This window comes from Lineus longissimus, chromosome 4 (assembly GCF_910592395.1).
Source record: "Lineus longissimus chromosome 4, tnLinLong1.2, whole genome shotgun sequence".
Classification (NCBI taxonomy): Eukaryota; Metazoa; Nemertea; class Pilidiophora; order Heteronemertea; family Lineidae; genus Lineus; species Lineus longissimus.
The window spans coordinates 6516691-6542106 of NC_088311.1; the positions used below are offsets into that span (position 1 = coordinate 6516691).

The 25416-nt window shown below is 39.7% G+C and overlaps 1 protein-coding gene across 1 annotated transcript in view; it reads left to right on the plus strand.

Moving 5' to 3' along the window:
• The window catches only part of LOC135487302 (tyrosine-protein phosphatase Lar-like), a 294416-nt gene that overhangs the window by 65665 nt on the left and 203335 nt on the right, over nt 1–25416 (plus strand). Inside the window, exons 3-4 of the mRNA XM_064770915.1 lie at nt 1507–1527; nt 19545–19626. The gene's annotated coding sequence lies outside the window, so the exon portion shown is untranslated. The remainder of the gene's footprint in view (nt 1–1506; nt 1528–19544; nt 19627–25416) is intronic.

Here is a 25416-nt window from a genome sequence, read left to right on the forward strand (position 1 = left end):
CTCCACCCAAGCACTGTCTTTAGGTAACAACACCCTCAGGGTCAGTGTGTCTGACAAGAAAATGGTGTGCTTGTGCTTACATACTTTTGTAGTACCATCAAAAGGATCTGCTTGCTTTCTTGCCCATTAGTGCAGGTAGCCAAATCCCCTGGCAGCTCTTAGGATAAAAGCACCACATCCATTCTGCTTTACTATCAGAATAGTAGTTTGCTTTCTTACCCAACTGCCGGCGCTGGCAGCCCGAACCCCCAGGTGACGTTCCCCTCCATTGGCACCAAACGCCTTAGTGATGTTAAGTCAAGCCATCAACTGCATCTTCCGCAACCTAAAAGCTTATCGTTCCTTGAAGAAAAAGTGTTGATCAAGGTAACATCATCTGTAACATGTTTACTTTGATCTCGTTGACTATAGTAGATAGGGCAAAAACAACAGCTACTCAGCTCTTCGTTGCCATGGGCGACCAAAAATCCTTTCTCAGCTTCATCTCACATGACTATCTTACTGATAGACAAGTGGCCTGCATGTATACGGAGATACTGTTTTGGCGTGATAGAATTACAAGATTAAAGGCATATATTTCATTCAAAGATCATCAACTTTGGTTAAAGAAATGTCAGATATTCTTGATGGGATCACTTCCTGCCTCACATTCGAAGGCCAGGTTCATAGAGAATTCACGTTCACATGTAAAACCGACACTTTTTACCCAAAAGTGACCTCTAGCCTGGGATTATGTTCCCAGAGATCTTTTGAAGGGGGCATAGGCAGCAGGAGCAAGGAGATCCGATGGGGTTCCCCAGGTGACTGGTAATTGTTTGGAACTGGGTCGTGTTTGACTTTCTGAAAATAAGAGTCCTCGTTTAAGCATGACTAGTTCTCATGTGCCGTGAGATGTAGAGACGCCTGCTGGCCTCTGATGTTTTATCAGGACCCAACAGCAGATATCCTATCTTTGATGTGACAACCTTGGTACTTAACACCGATAGTAACCTTCGCCTTATCATTGGCTCCTGCTTATATTCTTGCATTAAGATGAGGGAACCTCGATGAAATCCTTAGTGGTTGATGTGTAGGCCCTACTGTTCTATGAGTGTTCATGAGATGTTCTCTACATGTATTAGTGTTGTGCTCCACTGATTTCAAGAGACCGAGCTGTGATTCACAGCGATCAAGAGATCGATTTAAGACACCAAATATAATACGAAGATTCGGAGAAAATCCCACAAGAACGTTTTCATTACCGCCTTTATCGACAGGCTGCGAAATCAATGGGCCAACAATGATGTCATTACGTTCGTTTATGAACAGAGATGTCGAGAAATCGGAAAAGAAAATTGCAATCTACAAAAGACATATTTAGATAATGAAGCTCTTTAAAGATGATTGGGTTTTGTAATGGAGCGCCATGGGACTGATTAGCACCAGTTGTACCATTTAGATGACATCACGGTTTGTCCTTCCTTTCGATGAATTTCCGTTTTCTTACTAATAGCTTTTATTTTGTAGTCACTTGTGGGAGAAAGATTGGTGAGTACGTTGACATAGAAAATTGCCTATTTTAGTCAAAGGGATTATTTTCAAATTCTCGTTTTGTCTCAATCTGGATTTTTATGTCTGAGATTAGCTTCGTCTTTGTTGAAGTGTATTTCGAAAAATGGTGCAGATTTCACAAGACATCTTCGTGATGTGGTATGTACAACATTGGATTACCAGATGGGTGTCATGGTGCCTACGATCTTCCATCAAAATAAATGGAACCTTAAACTTTCAAAGTGGTTAGGTGTGCAACCTTTGTTCGGGGGGCGAGTCATAGTGAAAAAACATCTTAGATGTAACTTTTCACCTTTGGTGTACTTTCTTACAAATATGACGCAGATCGTACATAAAGGTTATGACGTACATGTTTCAGTTACCATTTATGCTGATTACCACTATCGGGCGCTTCCCGATAAGGGATAGAGGATATTGCCAATGTTACCTTCTTCTAGTCAGCCGATTACAAATGAAGACAATCTGATACTCTTTGATGCAGTTTTCGGTTGATCTGAAAGCAATCCACCAGTTTCTGTGAATCATATATTTTCCGGTGTACGATCCATAATCCGCACTGAAGCCAAATATGTGTTGTATGGTAATTGAGTTAGGCTGATGTCTCCGAATTAGGGGTGACATGGTTGGGCTTCTTGATCGCGGTATCTATATGTAACACTTCTGACAACACTACTGTAGCAGTAGTTTCTGTTTTCATCCCTAAAAGGGCATCGGCATCCAAATAGATGCCATTGATTTTAACTGAAAATGAAAACCAGTGCAGTTCCTGCAGCATCATTGTCATCAACAATGCCTGCGTCCAACCCTAAAATTTACCTTCATCTTTCAATTCAATTTGAGCACGAAAGCTACCTCCTTATACCAGGCATTGGCGTATGTTACCACGTAACTTGGATTCACATTACAGATCACGGGGTACATGTATTCATATGACCATGATGACAATGGCAAGCCTTCTGATTGTCATGTACCACCGTGGGAAGAGAGATCATACTCCATTACATTACGTTCAGCTTTTTATGAGCCGTATGTGTGTACGCATCTTATCGGCTTCGTGTAGGCATTTTAAGCTTGTGTATCCTTTGATGTTCTCAACGCTAACTTTTTCCATCCTTCTTTATAATTCCTTCCTTGTATTGTTGCGTAGGAGCTGATGCTTTAGTCACTGCTGGATATGAATATACATTCTTCACTTGAAATATCTTTCACCTTGTAGTATCTGCTTTTGTGTTTACGAACACTCAATCCGTGTATGGTGAAACAACCATTTTTTCGCGTAATGAAAAAGATGGTTGGAAAATCTATGGGTCGGCTCCGATTTCATCCTATAGGGTTCAGGTTCATTTATGCTCTTGGAAATTAATTACAATCTTTATATAAGGAAACACAATGAATTGTTGGTTGGGTAGGCGCTGTTTGTAATTTGATGCAGAACTGGTCTGACTGATGTTGTGTTTATTTTTTGGGAGTAACATAAAAGAAGCTTATGCCTCTGACAACAAGTTACAGTATTGAATTTGCGCAGAACACTACAGGCTGAACCAGTGGAATGGTAAAGTTACGATATGGTCAGATTTTGAACTGCAATCAATGTAAGATGCCAGAAGAACATTGTAGAGTCATAATAAGAGATCTTCATCGGAATTTGACTCATATTCTACTTCACTTGGCCACTGCGGAAAAGACTAGTTAGTTAAGGCAAACATTGACTTTGTTGAGTGTTCCACTTTATGTCATATTTCTTTTTGGGATATTGGTCAGGGCGATTTGCAGAGCATTTGTTGGCAGAGTAGATGGAAGAAATGCCACAGGAATGTAGTCAGTCAGTGTATGTTCCACAACCACTACTTTTGTTTGAACAAGCACACGTTGATAAACATCGGGCAGTGCCTGACTTATCGATTCAAGTGTTTTTAAACCATGTTGTACTGCCAATTCCCTTCAAGTCTAAATGCAATATGTGTTTCCAAACCTTGCCATCAATGCCAATTCCTTTCAAGTCTAAATGCAATAGGTGTCTCCAAACCTTGCCATCAATGCCAATTCCCTTCTAGCCTAAAATGCAATCTGTGTTTCCAAGCCTTGCCATCAATGCCAATTCCCTTCAAGCCTAAATGCCATCTGGCATCTGTGTTTCAAAACCTTTCCAACTTACTTTCAAGCCTGTCTTTTATGCCTGAATAGAACAATTGTTTCCAAATCCCAATATTTCTGCCAATTCTTTCAAATTACCATTAAAAAGGACCCAACAGTATAAATGCGATATATTTGCTGTATCGATTTATGAAACCCGGGATTAGAGAGTGTCAAATTAAAGGATTGCTTTGAAATCCCCTTGTGACAACATCTGAATAGATAATAGAGGAGTATAATATTCAACAGTCATAAATTGGCCCCCAAGTGTGAAAATCTTGAAGGTGACATTTCATTTAGCTTTTTATTGATGGAAACTGGTCATCTCCCCATGGAGATGGGTATGTTAGGTATCTTCTTTTGTCTTGTCTTTGACAGTTACATCTAATTTGATATGGACAGGACGGAACTGTGTCAATTGTGTATTTACGATGAGATGCAAGAAGTATCGGAAATTTTTTTGTCTTGGTTGTCATCTGTTCTCTCTTTGAAAGCAAACCTGATACTGAAAGAGAGGATTTATGTCAATTGCGAATCGTAGACGGAAGGAAATATCATGTGTCAACTGCTGCATTGACGCAATTTGCTTTAATCTCTTAAGAGCTTTTTATACAGCGTGTGCCAAAAAAGATGAAACAACCTATTTTGTATGATGAAAGATTATGCTGTGATCCTGTGGTGTGAAATGTGTACAAGGACTGTGGAAGTCACTTCGGGTGTGTGATTGAAACATGCTACACTGTTGCAAACTCGACACATGGTTCATCTCCGGGGCAGTGAAATTTTTCCGACTTCTCTGCACACACCGTACCCATTGCGCACGAACGTTCTTGTCTTTTGGAAAGGCAAGAGTCGATATTCCAAGACTCCAGTTTGTAACATTACAACCGCCAATAACGCAATAATTCGGCATTTCCTACAACTGAACTGTCTGACTTGCACACTGCGCATAGGAGAAAACAACGAAGATGGCGCGGGTCTCCCTGGAGTGACGTCACGGCCGAAGATTAACGAAGATTCCCGAATGCTTTCAAGGCATTTTAGTTTCGCAGCAGACGCCCGATTTTGCTCGAACAAAAAGCTCATTTAAAATTTAATGGGACTGAATTTTTATAAAGTGAACTTTGTTTGCCGACGTGTATTTACATTAAAATGCCTGTGTTAACCAGAACACTGCAATGAATAAGGACTTTAAGATTTAATGAGCAGAAAACAGCATTGGATGTTAGGCCGATTTCCGACCTGATATTACAATTTGATTTAAACGTCATATATCAGAGTTGACCCTTTATGGTTATTCCGTCATGATATCATCCCTGATAACCTCACAAATTGTCATGTATGTTTCCAATACATTTGCGGCATGATTCTATATCGCGGAGCAGAGTACTCTTGGCAATGGTACGGATCAATGAGAAGTAGATAGCAATGCATGTTTGGCTGATTTTCTGCCCGATATGACGAATTGATCTGAGTTTTTCTTCAGGGTGAATGGATGGCGCAACAATGTCGGAGAGCTCTCCAGATATCTACTCATCATGAAGTGCTGTTGCACCTTTTTTGCAGAAGATTGTCATTTAATGAGTTTATGGCTGTGCTTTGATTCTCTTTTTGACATCTCATGCATTGATGCAACATTTATTTTCTACTGATTATTAGCAATTTAAGCTTATTATGTTGCATCATTGTGGGGATTATAGAGCAAGCCAAACAAGCATTCTAAAGTTTAAAGAATAGGCATGGTATGTTTCTTTGTGCGTGACGCTTTTTTATTGTTAAATGGACTGTATCATAAAATGTATACAGAAATGACTATGGGCCAAATTCATAAAGGGTGTTTAGCTTAAAACAGCGTTTAACTACTGAATAGACAGATTCAGGTCCTTCATGTAAATCTTCACAGAATACGAATAGGCCCTGAAACTGATTAGAGAGAAGTTGTACACGTCTAACCCTTATATGTTTGTCTCAGTAGACAAACTAGTTGTGACCGGGGTCTACTCATTATTAGCAATTTAAGCTTGTTGTGTTGCGTCATTGTGGGGCTTATAGAGCAAGCCAAACAAGCATTCTGAAGTTTAAAGAATAGGCATGGTATGTTTCTTTGTGCATGATGCTTTTTTCATTATTAAATGTACTGTATCATACACTGTATACAGAAATGGATATCTGTTAGTCTCAGTAGACAAACTTGTTGTGTTTGGGGTCTGTCTAATTTATTATCTCGACAATTCAATCATCTAGTGGCCAGCTCAGCATAACAATATCGCCATCCATAATGCATCTTATCATTTAGGATAAATTATTTCATCTTCTGCTCGGACTCTCTCTATTTAGCCATGAAGCTGACACATCGGGGATAGCGCCCGTGGATGACTTTGGCGATGTTGCACAGCGGTAATTCGTCTGACGACGTTGATGAATATTCTGAGCCTAATATGTCGTGATTACTGGAGCTAGTATGTATATATTGGTCATCGGTGGACCATCAGTGTTGTTGTGTTGTGAATGTGAATCTAGAATCTATAGACGATATTAGGCAAAATTCTTAAATGATTATGCCTATCCTATGCCTATGCCTATTTAGCGGCAGCAGTTAATCACTTGAGTTGGTGCAAAATACAATACTGAGCTAATCAAAATCACATTTAGATATTTAGTTTGAGGTGTTTTAGAATAGAAATTTATGTTGGTTGGCTCACTTAATACTGCTCTGATGGAGCCGTCATTTAGCAAAAACCTTGACGAGGCACCTCAGTTTTGGCCCACATTTTAGCTCCACCGTTGCGGTGTTTGGCCAGACAACAGCTATAGCCCCGGTTTGGTATCCTGAAACATTGCAGATATTACGCGGTTTACAGTATATCCAATATTTGTCTTGACAGTGTCTGATTAGAGAACGGAGCAGATTGATGGATGAAGAGATGATGAATTATGCATACAGGAAACATATGATGGACGACAAGAGAAACAAAACAATCAATTGTCATTGTGCGAGCGACTACTGCACTGCTGTTGACTTGTGGAGCACAGGGTAGAGTGCTGTTGACTTGTAGAGCACACAAACGTGATGGATGCTGCAAATGAGAGAAAGCAAAAAAAGGAAATATCTTGCATATTATGTTGTCTCGTATTTTAATGTCACTGCTGTGAGGACCGATTAACCGGGCGCTGTGGCAGAAATAGATTTAACCATCTTTGACGTTTAGCAAGAGAATTGAATGAGAAGCATCTACATGTATCGGGTGGATGTCAATTTGAGAACAGAAAAGCACCACTGTATGTTAGCTGTAGCGGGTTAACAAGGATTTGCATCGGTACATATTAACCCAGGGTCGCAGCTGGAGAGGGAAGCAGAAAAAATGGCCCTCAAGGCGGGTCGATTTTTGCCTTTCTTGGGCAAAAAAGGCAAAGAGAAGTACATTGTATTTCTTTTATTCCCTCTATCACAAAAACATCAAAAGACCTGTTACCCCAGGAAAAAAGGAATAGCTTCTGTTTAAGGCTTACAAAATAGACGATGACGTGGTGAAGATTAGTGCTGCCCTCATTAGAACTTTCAACAACGAGAGCTATTGTCTTGCTCCGTGTCTTATGAGATGACAAGAATGATTGTCTAAGATATACTGTCTTGTCTTGTCATATTTATTCGGCTGGTCGGCACTAAAACAGACATGGATTATTAGTTTATGGGCGGACTGTACAAATACGAGGAAGTACCAAGTGGGTCATTTGTCTGTGTGGGTTTTGTGGTGGTTGGGCATTGCTGTTTGGGAAAGTGAATTAGGACAGAAGAGGTTTCATCTGAATAATTTGATGCTGAAAAAGGGGATAAGCCTATGCATCATCTTTAATTCTTTTTCTTCTGCATCCTGTACCAAGTTCAAACACACCCTACAAATGGCCCTCAAAGATGTCATATGCCAAATCAGCAGGTCCGAGGCTTTGGTATCACAGGGCAAAGTGTGCATCCAGGCCGCTTGGTCCATATTGGGTGTGGGCCAGGGGTACTCAGTAGTATCAAAACTCTGCAGTACCTGGTGTTAACCATAAATCACTTACATCATAGACTTAAAATAATGGTTTTTGCATAAATTTGTTCATGTCGGGACAATGAACATGAAGTTGTGGACATGCTATAGTACTACCATATAAAATGCAGACATGAGATGGTTACAGGACTAATTGTAATTAGAAACTAAATCAATTAGTTGTGAACTAATGAGATACAAACCGTCAGGAATAGAGGTTATGCCGTGGTCACTCTGTGACCAGTCACATACATTCATGTTGCCCATGACTGCAGTTAGCCTTGGGCTGGATATGGTTTGATTACTTTCCACAGGGTCTTATTTATTGAGCTATAGGGGAAGAGGTGCAGGGGGCTACTGGTCCAATCCAGCAGGTGGTGTCCTGCCCCCTCCCCCTCCCCCCCCCTTGGACAAAGAAGATCAGTAAATTTGACTAAAATGATTCAAAATGAGAGGCCTTGACCATTCAAATCTATTTTTATCACAGAGCAATTGCACTAGTTATTGCCGCAAAGTTATCTCAATCAGCCTCTTGACATGTCAGCTCAAAAAAGATTTCAATGTGTCATCACACTTATACTTTTGACCATGACCTGTTGACAGCAGTACCAAGTCCAATATCATGAATACGTGTTGAAATATTCCTTTGAGATTATCACAAAATGACACAATTCTTAACATACTAATTTTAGTGTGACAGACCTGTATGACCCCATAAACCTTTCTGAAAAAAATGTCTTGCTCAGAAATCTCGAGGCTGGTAGTGCTTGTTGACATGACTCAGTTTTATGTAAGTGTAGATTATTCTGCCGTTTTTCACCGTATTTTCCTAACATTTTGGATAAGTAACTTCTCCTAGATGGATATAAAGAGGTCAGCAGGTGTTATTGACAGAAAAAATATCATGTGGGATTATGCATACGTACTTGAATATATGATGTCTGATGAACCCCTGCATGGTATTTGCCAAGATCAGTCTGAACCCTGGTTATAAAAATCAATCAGGAAAAATTAATATTATATATTGTTAATTATTGATACCAAAGTGTTATGAATGACATCAAAGCCATTCAAAAGTCCTCCACACCGTTGAAATATCCATAAGATATAAATTGGAAATGAATACCCATATTCGAAAATGAGGTGAAATCGGTGTATTCCGATGAATATTTCATATTGTGTTTTGAAACAATGGAGCCACTGATAGTTAGCCGATGGTTCTTTTTAACAATGATCAAAATATCGTGAATGTAATGTTTGAATAAAACAGGAGCGAATTGCCGTGTGATAATCGATACAATCAAGGTACTCATATCGGGACTAGGATTTCTTATACAAAATTGATTGATTAATTTGGTTGAAGTTCAAAGCTTACAAATCCCTTCACGTCAGATATGTCAGTTTAACATCATGTCGTTATACTTTATCATGTCTGGTGGATTTCGTGGCATAACTCTATCATTGGTCATATAGTGCATATGTTACGAATGCCTGGGTTCGACCTGTTAGGTGCCTAGTACAAGGATAATGAAAAAAATAATACAGCTTTGCTTGAAACATTTAAAATTTTCCAAAGCAAGATCCAACTCTGAAAGGGCCCCCGCTTTAGCAAAATGTGTATGAATGTTTGGTATTCCTAGCGGTGCCATCTAGCTTGATAATGTAAACTATAAAGGACATTTAAGGCTATTGGGATGGAAGACATGATCGTACATGGTGCAGCACAAAACATTAGAACATTGGAAGAAACCAAGAGTAAAACACCAAATTTTCACGATACACGCATAGATAAAGATTTTCTATACTTACTAGCTACAAATCAGTCTCCTGACATAAAACAGACTAAGTGCATATTTTGATATCGCGCATTTATCGAGATGCTTGTCTGTTCAATATTTTTCCGAATTCTTTGTAGGAGTCAGTTGCAAGTATAATGGCAAGTTTCTTAGAATCAGGAAAACTGGACAAGCCCGCTTCCTGTTCATTTTGTTAAGGTTCTTTTTTTGGCCCCTCCGTGTTGTCAGCCAGGATGAAATTTCTTAGAATAGCCAAAACAACAAACAAGAACCAAGAACCAAAGATGAAAATTTGGAAAAACGAGAAAAAAGTCTGTCTCCAACTGAGAGAAGGGGAATGGGTAAGCGGACAATTGGTATTCAGTCATCTGAGACGAACCAAGCGTCATTGCTCTTGTTCTCTATTGGTCTTCAGCAGATGGCAGTTGAAAAAGAGATTTTGGGCCTTTTGTCGGCCACGATAATCATCGGATACCAAAAAATAAAAATGTGCGTTATTGCCATTATAACTGACAAGAGTTTTTGGTGTCAAGTTTTCATGCTATGCTCTGCTTGACAAATCCCAATTGAAATAAGGATGACTCTCCTTGCTGTTGAAATTAGTGTCTCAGTATGAAAAGCCAGTGAGTGAATTTCTTCCAAACACTTGGCGTTGGTGGAGTACACCAAGATTGAGCAGATTCGCCCAAAATATGCCATCAAAGAAGCTATCTTTGGTCTTGGAGTGGCTTTTCATGAAAAGGGAGTTGTTTCATCTGAAATAGAACCAAAACGCACATGCATCAAGGACAGTAGTTCGGCGAGTATCTCGGTGCAAAGAAGGATGGAACGAAAACCTGTTTGGGAATTTGAGCAAGAACGGCACCACAGGGAGAACGTGGCATTAATTTCTTTGGCAACACATTCAGATTGCATATCCCGCCGAATTCAATCAAATTATACCCAAAATACCCATGCAGGAATGTTATGAAATTTATTTGTGGAGGAATTTTATTTTGGGCAGGTAATAAAATAGTTGAGCAGTCAAAGGGCACATACTAATCTGGTGGTTCGCATTTCCTGTGCCATGAGGCAAAAGTTTTATTTTATCATTCGATAAATCATCTGCATTTAACTCCTTTTGGAGGAATTGGTTGGAAATATCCATGGAAACGTTGGTTTCGGAAAACACCACGCTTATAATATTTGGATTCGGAAGCGGGAGCAAAGACAAGTTTAAGACTGGAGACGTATCCTGCCTTCAAAATATGCCATTGGAACAAGGGTTTGCAATACCTCCCACTTCACTGAACCCAGGACCTTGGCCTACTGATTCACACGTCAGATGTTGGACTGTGGTGCCAAGTTCCCCAGCTCTAGTGTCTCCTGAGTCGGCGCTGAAAATCATAACATGTCTCACTCAGTTCCCCTTTAGATTGTAGAAAGGACATAAAATGCACCATACCTCATTACAGAATAACTACACAGTAAAAGCAATGGCTTGTGGTAAGCACACAATTTGTCAATTTTTTGTCGAGAATATCACCAATTTCCCACCATAAAAGTGGATAAATAAAAGAAAATTAGCTTCCACTTCTGACTGTTACTCTGATGGTCATTTATTCAGCAAATGATAAACAATGTGGTGTTTACTGAATAATTCCGTTCATTTGGTTGTCATCATTTATCATACTTAATCTATACTTGTTTGTATCTGTAGGTAACCCTTTAGGCCTCTTTGGTGCCTGGTCAAACCATTTTTTCCATATTGGGATGAGAAATTTAGAAATTCATGATGAGCCGTGAACTGATCCTATTGCACCAAAAGTCCGATATCATAAACAGCGCGGTGCTCCGTGAACTTATCGATATGTCCCATATTTTGGACATGGAGATGGGCCGTGAACTGATCCATATGTATCAGCATCCAATATAATAATACCACCACTTAGACAATGTTCCCAAACAAACGACCCATTAGAACTGGTATACGTGGTAATTATAGTGTGGACTGTCCTCATAATTGGTTGATAACGTGTACATGGGACTTACTGGTATTTGACAAACACTGAAAAGGATGTTTTAATTATTAATGGAGGCAGTAAGTATATGGGGGTCTTTGAGGAAATAATTCCATTTCCAAATTATTTCCTTGCCAAAATCATGCAACTTCCATCGATATACATGTATTTGACATTTAGGAGATCATCATGCCTGGTATAACTTGATGGGTAATATAGGTGACATGAATGAATTTCATATATTTTTCATATATTCTGAGATAATGTCCCAGTAGGCACAGTAGACCCCAGCCATTCTAACCATATTTTCAAAGTTCATGCAGGCAGATGGATACACATCCATAGCCTGGATATGGGTGGTTTGAATTTTTTCAAATACTCCAATTAGTTCATACTGTGCACCCAAATTGCTTGGCCACATGATACAAATTGGTCATTAGTTATTGTTTGTTTTTCTCTGCTTTTAACTGGCACAAGTAGCTCCTGTGATGCATTTGATGTGGCTGTATGCGATGTGATCAAACTGCCTTTTTCAGATTTGAGAAGTATGGTAGTATTATATGGGCTGTAAGTGCTGCATCCTCTCACATCAGGTCTTTGTGTGAGTCTATTCACTTTGTGTGAGTATATTTGAGAAACAATCAAAGGGTCTGCTATTGGACGTTTGAGTGGTGCAGTGCCACTGGTATTCGAAATAACACAAGCGCCTGTCACCGCTGAGGATGAAGGTTTGACTCCTGACAGTTCACATCTACATGTGGTCGAGAGTGCAACTCTCTCAACAGCGTAGGTTTCCAGTGAGCTCTCTGGTTTGCTCCTATATCTTAAATCGCCAATACATGTATGAACCTGGAGTGACTCCATTTTGAACAAGGCGCATACCATGTTTTATCGAACCCACTATCATCCTGACGTAACCAGTGATTTTCAATATAGGGGCCTACTCCCCTACTCCCCTACTCTCCTCTCGATATTTTTGTAAACGAGGTAGGAGTATAGCAAAAACCTGATCTCAGGATGGCCCGCTATAGGCATAATGTCTAGTTTACATCATGGGTGATATGAATAAAGACTAGCAAATGCTTTTATCTAAAACTCCATGTACATTTACACTAGGCCTTCCTGCACAAAACCGGAGTAAAAGCATTTGCTAGTCTTTATTCATATCACCCATTGGAACATAAACATTTTTTAATTTGATTGATAATGAAAACGCTGGCTTATTTGGTTGGAACAAGCAGCAAGCTCAAATTCATTAAATTGGGAGGCCGATACGTAATTGATAAGACGGCGATCTGGTCTTATATATACAAAGTATAACCAACGTAATACAGTAGACCTATTGTCTCTCTTGCGACGGAAAAGAAGAAGGAAAAGCTTGAAATTTATTTTTCGGATTACAAATTTTGGGCCGTATCCTGCTGGTATTATTATATAACCAGTGTGATAGCAGCAATGAAAAAGCCACATTACAAAGCCTAATTCTAACAAAATTAAGGCATTACTGCTGACCCGACAAATCATGTCATTTTCAATAATTACATTTATGGTGATACAGGCAAAATCTTAATTTTTGCATAATTTGCACAACAGGCATAAATCATTCATAACTCTTTGTTTGCAGTTCCTTTGTTGCTATTGTCCAGACTTTTGTCTCGAGTGTCTGCGATGACTCATTCTGTTGCTGAAGCAGAGCTTTTGACAAAAAGACATTTTTTTCCAAAACGTTCAGACTCTCCTGCTGCCTGACGGGTAGTCGCTCCTTTTGTCCATCGCACGGATGGCTGGTTTGGCGGAATTTCCAGGTATTGTGGGATATTGCGGGTCATGAATAGCCCTTCAAATTCGGCAGATCCCTTGAATAGGTCCCTTTACCTCCAGATGCACTTTGCCCCCAGAGAGGCTCCACATGGGAGGAGGAGGGCCGTTGGTTTATCATGCACAAAATCCTCACGGTGTTATGAGTTTTTAAAAAGAAAGACACTTTATGTGAAAACATGTGAAAGTACCCTTTGATTTGTACTTTTAAAAAATGGTAGAGCTTGAAATATGTAATTTCTTTAACCAGTCTGTCAGTATATTCTGTAGAATTAATGAGGAATTTCAGTGAGATTAGTAGCTCAAATTCACTGATTAACAACAACTAACCAATCAATTATTTGGACAGGTGATCCTTGCTGTTTGCTAGACATTGATTAAAGTGCTAATTACAGCCTAATAAATGGACAGGATTAATTAGACTTGTCCCCGTTAGGTGGATTACTGAATGCTTTGTTCACACCTGATCAGGACATATAGGCACAACCATGGCAAATAAACAGAAACAAAGACACAAGCGCTCATATAATGCGGACAGTAGTGAAAATGAAACTTTTATTTACTAGCAAAAGTATAATGTAACCAGGTTCGCCATAGGAACGATAGAGGCCCAAGTCCGAGTGCCTTTTAATAGAATCTTAGAATAACCAGACTATTATTCTGATAGAATGGTTTCCCTAGGACTGGGTAAGCATGTGTTGATTATACAGGTCTGGTTATTGCATTATTCCAAATAACCAGGATATCGAATTCTTGAAACGCACTGAATAATCATATTGACCCGCAATGTTTTGAAATCGCTAAATCACTCTATAGTGGTGACGCAAACGCATGGGAGAAATATTAACGAAGTGCCCCTCATGCCCCTCATTACCCACTGCTATAGTAGGTCACACTATGCTCTATGTGTAGCGCGCGTAGAACAGGCCAGATGGGAACTTGGCCAACTTATGATTACACGATCATTTAGGGAGCAAAAACATATCCTGGAACAATTTTATACCAATTTAATGCAGTGGTGAGTCAGTTGAACAGGTATACACTCTTAGGAAATAGTCAAATTTTCATGGATTAGCTCTGCATTTCAGGAATATGACTTGGAAAGTTTTTCCGTCGGTGAGTGTAGTGTATTGAGAGTCTTTTGTGTGTGAAGCATAGCAATGCTTTGTGTGTGTATTCCAATGACTGTGTGTAATGGGTTCACTTACGATTTATATAGTATAGCCTACGCGCGTAGTACACACTGACAGTAGAATCTCTCTATTAAGAGCACCCTTGGGACTGACAATTTCTGTCCTTAATACGAGAGAGGTGTCCTGATTGGAGAGGTCAAATTGAATGGAAACAACCAATTTGGACCAAAGCAAGTGGCCTTAATAGAGAGGTTGTTCTTACTAGACTAGAGAGGTGTCCACTGAGGGAGGTCCCACTGTCTACTATTGAGTTTTTTAAATTTGATTATTACATCAAATTAACTGTAGGCAAGAATTTTACAGCCCTATGGCGGGCATGCCGAAGTTTATGCGGTAGGCCTAAATGAGGGTGATAATTTGGCCTGGGCCCACCTACATTTACCCGACAATAGATACCCTACAAATACCTTGCAGTAACCTCCCTAGCCAAGGCACGGCAAGGGTTAATTTTTAGGCCGGGTCGGGGGTGGGGGGGGGGGTTGGGATAAAGGGGGTTCGTGTCGTGTACTTGAGCATGATTTTTTGGTCCTGCAGCCCTTTCCCTTGGTTGCTATATTATTATGCGAACAGCTCTTCATGACTTATGGATTATGACGTTAGTTTACTTGGTTGAGTCAGGCAGTGTGACTGGCCATTGTTTGCATTATCCAATTCCTAATATTTTTGCTATAAAACTGAATAATTTATCATGGGTTTACGTAATTCTTTTGTTATCTCAAGTATACACTGTAACCTAAGTGAATAATAAATGATTCTGGGTCTCTACGGAATCACAATCATTATAGCGATAATCGGCAAGATTGAAGATTATCTCTCGACCAATTTCTAAAATTGAAGTAGTGATAATTGCTGATGTCCCAAAGGTCAAAATGACTAAAATTGAGAGCATCAAAAAACGACCAAAATCACTGTCCCTAGTGTAAGCCACAAATATGACCAATTTAAAATGTGTGTACTAACAGTAGTAAAAGCATTTTTGGTGAGAGTAAGAACATAAAGAAACAAACCACTAATTATCTTTCACTGTCACAGATTATGGATGAGAAAAAAGACGATTTTTAAGAAGCCATGCACCAACAGCTTTAGAGCCATCAATTCCCTTGTTTTCCCATAGACATGATAGATGGCAACACCCTTGTTAATGGATGGTTTCAGCTTCAGCATCCAGTGCATTATTGACTTGATTTGATAATAATTTTGACATGCTCCCTTCTAAGTCAATGTTGAACATATTAAGGTCAACAATTATTAATAATTTCCTTCCCGGACATGCCATTGTACTTGTCTTCACAGATCTCTGTCTGTCCCAGTCTCTCGTATCCGATATCCAGCACCCTCTTTGTTGCAAGTTATATTATTATCCCATAGATGGCCACACTTGAGTTCCAGCATCCTGCCGACGTATAACATACTTTCACGATCAATGTGAATAATTTAATCGTACCGGTACTACATACCACTAAAATTATCACATTGATCTTGAAAGTCGTTTACATTCTGTGAGAATGAGAATACCGGGTACTGGTATGTCGATTTTGGTACAACACTGTCATAATCGGTTCAGAATAGTTGTGGGGCCTTCACTGCTTCTTTCCTCTGCCTGCTGCATCAGGTCCATTGATCAGTTGTGTTGAGATCTGATAGATGGCACTGCTAATGTTAATTTCACCATCTAGCCTGAGAGTTACAGTGTGTGGTTTGCCAGTTCTGATGTGCTGAAGAAATTGAAGGCGAGGGGGGTTGACCTGCTTGGTGGAAGGAATGGCATTGCCATCAAAGTACCGTGGAGATTTCTTAGTTGGAATTTTTTTAAAGAGAGTTTCTAAATCAATGTTTTTTTCAAATTCATCCTGGAACCATGTCCAAGGCTTCAATTTGATTAGTTTACAGAAACTAAATTTGTAGAAGGAATTTATCATTATTCGTTTTCTTTTGGTCATGCCTTCAGTTTGTATCCTTGGAGGTCAGTGGCGTAGTTCTCCCCAGGGATATGGGCTCAACCCAATAAAGGGAAAAATAAAAGTCGGCTCTGTGCAAACTAAGTCAAGGTCATTCGCTTGGCATGTCTGTATCTGGGGACCAATTGGTCAAATATCACTTAACACTTCAGCACTGGTCAAATTTGCCCTTCACAGGCAACGCTCAGGTGAGCTTGACATAAAATAAATCTACTCTTGGGCGAAGTTGATGATTTCGTCCCTTGACGATATTATTAGCATATATATTGGTGTTGTGTAGTCCGGCATGTTCATATTGATTTACTCTTCAAGAAATTGACAGGGTACATTCTCAACAAATCTCCAGTAATCGCATCTGATAGGTTGCTCTCAGTTTTAGTTTCATGGCAAACTTCTGTTATGAGACCAAAATAAAGGTTTCGTTTCCTGTCCCTGCCTGAAAAAAATTGAGTTTCGGTCGGACTCTCAGAATCAACATGACCAACAGAAGGTACACCGGTTTGGGAGTCGATGGAATGTCCATTTCCTCATCCTCCTCATAGCTGGTCTTTGGACTGTACCTGAAATACTTTCAATTTCATAGAAAGATGGAGTGTTTGTTACTTAAATGTTAGGAACGATTACAATTAAGGCCACCTCTGAGACTGGCAGGAAGGATGCCATTTCCTTGACTTTCACCAAACTCTATTTCACCATTAGAACTGATTAGAAGCTGATGTGAGTGGCAGATTTGACCTCTGAGAAGTCAAGGTCAGTGTCAGCGAATGTTGATCACATTGATTGATTGACAAGTATATTTGCCAATTAATCCTCCTCATTGTCATCAGACAGGCCATTTACATCAGGTAATTACTCGGTTTATTCGGCTCTGGCCGTAGATTGGCCGCCAGAATATTCATGACTTGAAACCATAATCGATATCGATGCAGAGCATCATGTCTGTTCCATTCAGTTTCCTATGATATCATTGACTGAAATAGAAATAAATTTGTGGTGTTTTAAAAATGGTCCGTTCTTACTTTTAGGTACATGTATCACCCCAAGTTAGGAAACAAGTCTGGTCAACTTTTGCTTAAAATAGTCTGATTAGTTATCAATACTCCACCACAGGAAGCTGTAAGTGTAAACCTTGAACATGTTATTGTTGAAGTTTTTGCGAAAGTTTTAAATTCGCTGATAGTGATATGCTGTCAGACATGTCAGAGTTATTTAAAATTCTTGCCTGAACTTTTCGTTATGACAATGACATTGTGGTCCCCAGTTCGGTGCTGGTCAGTACCCAACCCAGCACACTCTAAATACTCGCCTCATCCAATTTAAGTGATGATTTAGCGTAGCAAATGGCCACAGCGTTAACTGCATTCGTAGCAGATTGAAGGCTCTAAATATTGGTGATATTCCTGGGAAATTATCTATCCGATGGCGTAAATTTCCCAAAGGTATCATTGCTTATCATGACCGCTGTTGTTAGCACTACTTTAGGGTGGAATTACGATGTGGGATATGGAGTCTTCTGGGTGATGGAACATTATGAGCTCTTCTTCACTTGGCCAAAACAGCTTCCTTTGGAGACTGTGGTCAACGGTTGATCTTGTTGAACTCGGTCATTCAGCAGAAGGTGACCTTTCACATCGAGATGACTTTGTGACTCTCCTGGTCCCCCACCCCATTGCTAGGCCTGTGGTTGTCGACAGTACATCTATGCAGTATGTTTTCTGCTTGTGTATCCAGGCCAAGTGGTAGGTCTGTAAAAAACCTTTAGACAGTTCCTTTTACATGAGTACATATAAGTAAGCCAAAGCAAATATGCCCATGGAGAACTATACTCGTGACCTGTGCTTAACTGTGCCCTATTTTCTTTATTCTTTGTTGCCTAAAAAGCCATGCTTTTGAAAAGTGACATGATTGGAGTGACATTAGGTGATCAGATGTCAGGATATGAAATTTGAAGCACAGGCCTATAGGCTTTACAACGTCAACTGAGACAACCAATCTTTCCCTGTACCCCATGAGAGTCGATTCATATCAGTTAGATTTTGTCCCCAACTGTGACAGTGAATGGAAAAATAAACATCCGATTGATAGACGAGAGAAAGTAAACACCGACACTAATTTTCTTGTTTCTGTTGGTAGAAGTGGTGTTCCATGTTCTGGTAAATTTTAAAAATGTTGTCCTGAAATAACCTGTCTGCATCAGTATTTCCTGTATTATCATTTGGACCATCCGTTTTATAGGCAATAGTTGATATCCATTTTGGCAATGGCCTGAACCATGCAGTTCCTTGGATGAACTGGAATGTTTCGTGCTTGGGGCATTGAAACGTTGATCTGTCGTGGGGAGGTATTGCGGTTAATGTACTAGTGTCATGACTGCTGTAATTCAAGGGTACGAACACCGAAAACCATGTCAGTCTGGTGAGGCACCACTGAGCATTCTGAGCTGGGAAGTGGACAATGGTTCATAGGCCAATGTAGCAGACTCCAGTGTGCAAAAGTGATTAGCACGCATTAACTCCACCGCATGAACTTCGCTGCTGTTCATCCATCCTGCAGCCGTTTGTTGAAGTTTGTGGTCTGGTAACTTGATCTCAGGTCAGTCGGCTGTTGTACCTGAAAATAGGTCACACAGTAGTCGTGCACAAACCGCTTTACCTCACATACTCATCATCATGGAGTAGCGTTATCCTCTTGGAACAAAGAAACTGGAGGGAATTGTCAGGTTCGTTGCTATGTGCTGCGTTTTGATTTGATGGTTTGCAAAAGCTATGTTTCGTGACCATGTTGTAGGCCTCCTGGAAATGCCTGGGAGTCCTGCAACTCACACTCTGCCTTTTCTTGCTGTGAAACTGTGCAGGCTATGTGATTCATGGCGACCTGTAACCTTGACTAATTGTGGTATTCCAGAGTTTTAAAGAGAGCAGAGACAATCTTTCTATGTTTCAAATACACGTTTCCAATGTGTTGGCTGGAAAAAGCAACTTTCAATTGTTCATGCTTGTTTGTCCTTGCAGTGGTGCAGGTTTTTGGCCAAGATGTTCATCGTGTCTCACATTTTTCATTGCAGGCATCTTCATAATACTTCCAACGCACATAAGGGTCAAAATGTATCTCTGACCCATTAACCACCAAGCAAAAAAAACAAAGAAGTGAGTATGTTTTCTTGTTCTAACAATCCCACCGAATTCAAGAGTAGTTTTTACCGGTAATCACTTTTGTGGCAGTATTCAATGCCAAAGCCCAGAATCTGTTACCACTACCAGTATTTGATGCACGTGTTTGTTGTTTGTTGTCGACACTATTATTCATGTTATTTTGAAAAATGTTGCACCCAGATGAGATTACAACAGGTTCTGTCAAGTAGTGGCCTGTCATTAGACACATCTCTTGATTATAGACAAAGTAATCTTTTCTCCATTTATTTCCATAACTCACTTTAATTGACAAACACTCCCTTTGATTGACCAATGCTTCCATACCCCACTAGCAGTTATTACTGAAAAGGCGTCAGTCTGTTATCGGATAACCCTATGATATAAGAATTTTAGTAATTGATTTTCAATGATTTGCACGTTTTTCACGAGCCTTGTTTATATTTTGAAGCCATGACTATTGATGTAGGATGTTTATTTTCGATATATTGAATGATATTTGTTAGACAGTGGGTGTGGAATTGTTCCTCATTAGGCTACCATTGTCATGCTAGGTTAATTTCTAAATATCAAACCTGAATAAAAAAATCCGAGGTGGTATAGGATTAGGAAGGATAGGTTCTCTTCATGATGAAAGAACGCAACGTCAAAGAATTTTAAACTAAATTAAATTAAAAAAATTACTAGAATATATATGTATTTGAAGCAAAATGGCAATATATCTTGATTGAATTTGAATTGTTCCCAAAGGTATTTCAGTATCTCTGCTGTGAATATACAGTAAGGGTATGAAATAGGAACTGTGCGTTTATACAAAAATGTTTACACTTCATTAGAAATAACCTTAGTGTAGACATAACAGTATTGTGTTTACCAACTTTGGTATTTGTAAATTCCTTTCACCACAAAGAAATTCCTTTCATTTGCACAACGCTTGCCTACTCCATTGGGCCTATTCAATTAGTATTTCACTGAATGAGGCCCTTCTCATTGCCAGTGGGTGGTGATTACTTAGCGATAAGTGAACAAGTTTATATACCCTTAGTGGGAGGGGATTGTGCTGGTAAGGAATTGTTTGACATGTTTGGTCATGCAACAATTGAAAGGATTTTCAACATGTCACCAAAGGCACAGATTTCATATTAGCTTTACTTCCTCCTACTAGTTTTCGAAAACACTGCGTCTATTTCAGACCATTGTCATTGCCATGTAAGTTTTAAGATCGACAACAGCATACCCTTGCCTGGTATGCAAGATGAAGAAATCATGAAAAATATATGAAAAAGGTGAAAAAATCCTAAAAGTACATCATGACCTATAGAGCATAGGCTTATTTCAATGTCCTTGTCAGTTGTCTCAAGCTAGCCCTCCCTTGAAATTCTTTGGAGGCCTTATCCGTGAGACTCATCTTATTCTACACCTGGGGTCAGAGTTCTTTGATCCTCCTCAAAGAAACCACTCATGCAATATCTAAATATTTTCAATATAAAAGTTAAGTAGGCCTATACATGAAAACAGGTTTAAGTGTTTTGACTCATTGAACACCCCACTATCCGTCCTTTTCAAGATAGAATGCCTCTTAATACTTGCTGGGGTTGGTAACCATGTTGTTTCTATTCAGTATTTCTTGTATTTTGATTTGGGAAATAGTGTGAGGCTATTAACACGTGATATGGCATGCTCAACTTTCAAAAGAGATCGGAAGTGTTCTGTGACTAACCGAGGAGCTTCACAATCCGGAAAGATTGAACAATGTGATTGCTCAAGGCAGTTTTCTGTAATTGAAATAACTAATTGGTAATCGTCAAGCAAAGTCTGCCGTAATTTGGCAAACCAGATGGCAGTAATTGCTCTTTGAAGAGCAGACACCATATCGAAGTATTTTCGCTTTGCAAGATTCCTTGGCTGATCTTTAAAGAATTAGAAAACTTATTGAAAGAAAGGCTTTGTCTCCTAAAAAAAGCTTGACAAACTTTGCCCCGTCTTGACGCAGTGCATAATCATTTTAAAGTGAAGTCCATTCGAAAATTACTAAGAACATACTCAAATAGAATTGTCTGAAAAGGCAGAACCATTTCAAACTTCACACGAGGGGCTCATTTGATTTGAAACTTGGTGCTTTTAATTTCCTTGAGGACTTGATCCTGTGAAAGCTTTGAGGAGGAGAACATTAGCTTTGGGAAGAGTGTCAGTCTAATCAGTGGTACAGACCTATAATACTTGAATTAAACTGGGGATGCCGACCCTGTGCAATGGAGAGTGGGTAGAGACACGTAGGGAAACCTAGATGGAGAGTGGGGTAGGGACAGGAAGCGAAAACCTAGACAAAAAGGAGGTAGGGTAGAGACATTAAGTGGTATACAGACAGAATGGAGAATCACAAGGTCCTAAAGTTGTTGTCTTCTCAAGTTGCTAGTGGTCCAAAGAGTAAAGAAGTAGGTGTGATTGAAATTGACGAGCCCTGAATGTTCACACTGGTGACATCTAATGATAACTTCAGTCTTTATTCTTGAGAAAACCATGGCAATCGCGTCACTCACAGATGGACTATTCTAATATACCTTCGATAACCAATCACACCCAATTAAGTGTTCCAATAAAGTGATTCAGCTGATCAGATGGTTCCATTAAGGACAAAGTTGCGTATCCGGGTGTGCTTGTACGTCTCGGATAGCGCTGCAGGTTATAGGAAACAGTACGAGTGAATAGAACAAGAGCCTGCACTCGCTCACTCTCCATGGGTGACGAAGCAACATAACGACAAGAATATGAGAGAATACGGGCAGAGGTGAGAGCTGAGGTTACTATGGCCCCGTGTCTGCACTTGCTTTCTCTTCGTTGCACGACTCGGTTTATCTAGCAATAATTGTATATTATTCATTTATATCCAAACAGTGTTATTTGATGAATATGCTATTCTTGAGGGGTTGTATCAATAGGTGATTGGCTAATATAGCCTTCTGCATTATGGCAACAGAGAATATTGAAAAGTATCTTTTTATGTTCTACGGTGGATGGTAGTTCTTTATGTCAGATACTACATGACAGTTGACATGCAAGCACCTGATCCAAGCCGAGATTTAATTTTCCACCAGTGCCAGGTTTGGGCTACTATACAAATAGCACCATCCTGATAAATCACTGACCAAAATAAATGTGTGCACAACTCATAAATCTCACATGAGGATCTTGTTCTTGCCGAGTTAGCTTATAGTCTTAACTTTTCGACTAACCATGGTTGTTTCATTAGTTATGTTCTTTCTAACTTTTAAAATCATGTTCTTGTTGGCTCAAGTTCTAGTGGTGTGCCAACCTGCTGATGAGATCCAGGGTAGACTGCATGGGCCCATATAACACGTCTATGGACGAAACTAGTGACGACCACATGTGGGGATGTTAGAAATCATACCGGGAAAATATGAGTTGTATTGTAACATAAGTGATTGTACGATACGATACATAATTATACCAGTTTGAGATGCCAGACCTTCTTGGTTGTAGTAGTGGTCTTCACTAGTCCAGGTTATAAGATTATGAACATTGTTCAACTAGAAGATTTACATGTGTTTGCTGAAGGGACTGACATAACAATCAACTTCGAGATGGAAGGTTGAACGAGGAGATCTTTCCACGTGAAGATCTTGAAAGTTGGACAAAGACCAAGTATAAAAATGAGCAGAGTCTCCCTGATTCATTAAAAATTGATTGCCTAAAATTCATTTACAATGGATCTTGCGGTCAAATTATGTAATATTTAGTCCAACAGTTACTTTCGTGATCACAGCATTTATATTGAGATTCCTTAAAATGATGAGATGACTTGACACCTGAATCTCTGACCATCACACTGACTCAATTTATCCTTCTCTTTTTATGAATCATGTTTTCCAGGCATTCATCCTTTAACAGATGAAGATCTTCAGGTCTCCCATGAAAAGATCATGTCTGTTGTGGTATGTTTCCATGCCAGCTCGGTTGCATTATTGCAATTTGTTTAAAATTTGTAATGATTTTAAAAATCATTTATCAAATAAACTTAAGATACTTCATACAGCTTCTCTTTCCTTCCTTTTAACTGTGCTGGAGCAGCTTCAAGAAAGTATGCACCCCTGACCACTGTGTCCTTGGCAAGCTACATAAGGTGCAGAATCATCGCACAAGTGAATACAGGGACAAAGACAAGTAAACGCGAACATATTACCCCATTCTGAGAAGTCTCCACCAATCAGGTGGTTACCAATCAGAGTTCAAGACAATGCTACTCGATCATCTACAAAGCAAGAAATGGACTTGCCCCTGCTTACATCCAAGCTCCTCCCATCCTTCGACCCCGGGGGATCTCTGAGCTAGTCTGAAGACAGCTGTCCCTGAGGATCCCCAGGTATCACCTGGGACGTTTGGTGGCAGGAGCTTCCTTGTGCAGGCGGACAGACTTTGGAATGAACTTAGGCTTGCGCTAGGCGTGTCAACTGATGACAAATGCTGTCGAGTCAATCTGGCAAAAGTTCTCAACACAATAAATAATGGAAGTCAAAGCTTTCCAGCTTTAGAGTTGCTACTATCCCCAGGTTTGGAATGAACAAGTTTTTAATGATGTCGCAATTGTAAACTTGTCCGTTTCTTAGATACCTGTCCGTCATGTTTGATCCAAACTCAAAGCGTTGACGTATCATTGCGTCGCTTCAAACGTGTATCGTTCACTCAAAGCTGTTTACACTCCTTTGATATAGGAGTTTGGTCGTAACCCTTCGAGGTGAGAGAACTGAAGGGGCGGAGCAGGTCAGATGTCGGTGATGTCTCCCCCATTCTAAGTATGTTTAGATTTATGAATGTCAGATGATGATATAAGAAAGGCAGTCTCCTTCTCGTTTTAATGTTCACCTATGATAAAGTTGGTTCAACATCTTTTTAGCTGTAAACAATTTCTTTTTTTTTCTGTGAAAGGCAAACTGTTTTGATTTTATAAATCTGTGTGAAAGCTCAACCAGAGAGGCAACAGGAGTGCAATATCAAAGAAGAAGGCCAGCCCAAGTGAAGATACTGTGGACCTCACCTCCAACACTCGAAGTCCTATTCATGTAATCATCGAGGAAAGTAAACTCAACCGGCAATCACGAGTAAAAAGGTTGATGTCTACTCCATGCATATGACAATAAATCATACCACAAAACCATTTTCTGATAATTGCTACTCATTAATTAATGAAGAAATCGATTTTTTAATTGTCAATTACAAGTGTTCAATATGCACCAGGATATGACCGTTTATGATATCTGACATAAAGCACGATTTGAAAAAACAGATCAATAAAACGTGATCTCAAGTACGGTGAGGGAATAGCAGTGGCATGAGTAGTATTGAACGTGGTAAACAATTCAGAACCAATAGTTGATAAACAGACATTTGACATTTGAACAGACATTGACATTTGAACAGGCATTGACGCATGTCAATAGTAGTACCCTGAAGCCAACATCTTTTTGGCTATTTCTTCCAATGATGACAGTTGGCTCCCAGGCCATCCTGACAGGTTGCTCTGCGATAATTTGCTGCCGGCAATTTACCCACCTCTGGACAACACCTTGCCTTTGCTATCATCGGATCAAATGTGTCATAGAAGGTTAGCCATGCAATACGCAGAACAAGTATTTTGATGTCGCCCCCTTGGCTAATTTGTCTCCTGTGACACAGGTACCCATGGGGCAATATTCCATAGCTCTCTCCTTGGAAATTCTCTCCTGAAGAAGTAGCCCAAGTGTGCATCATCAATCAATCAGTAAGACAAGT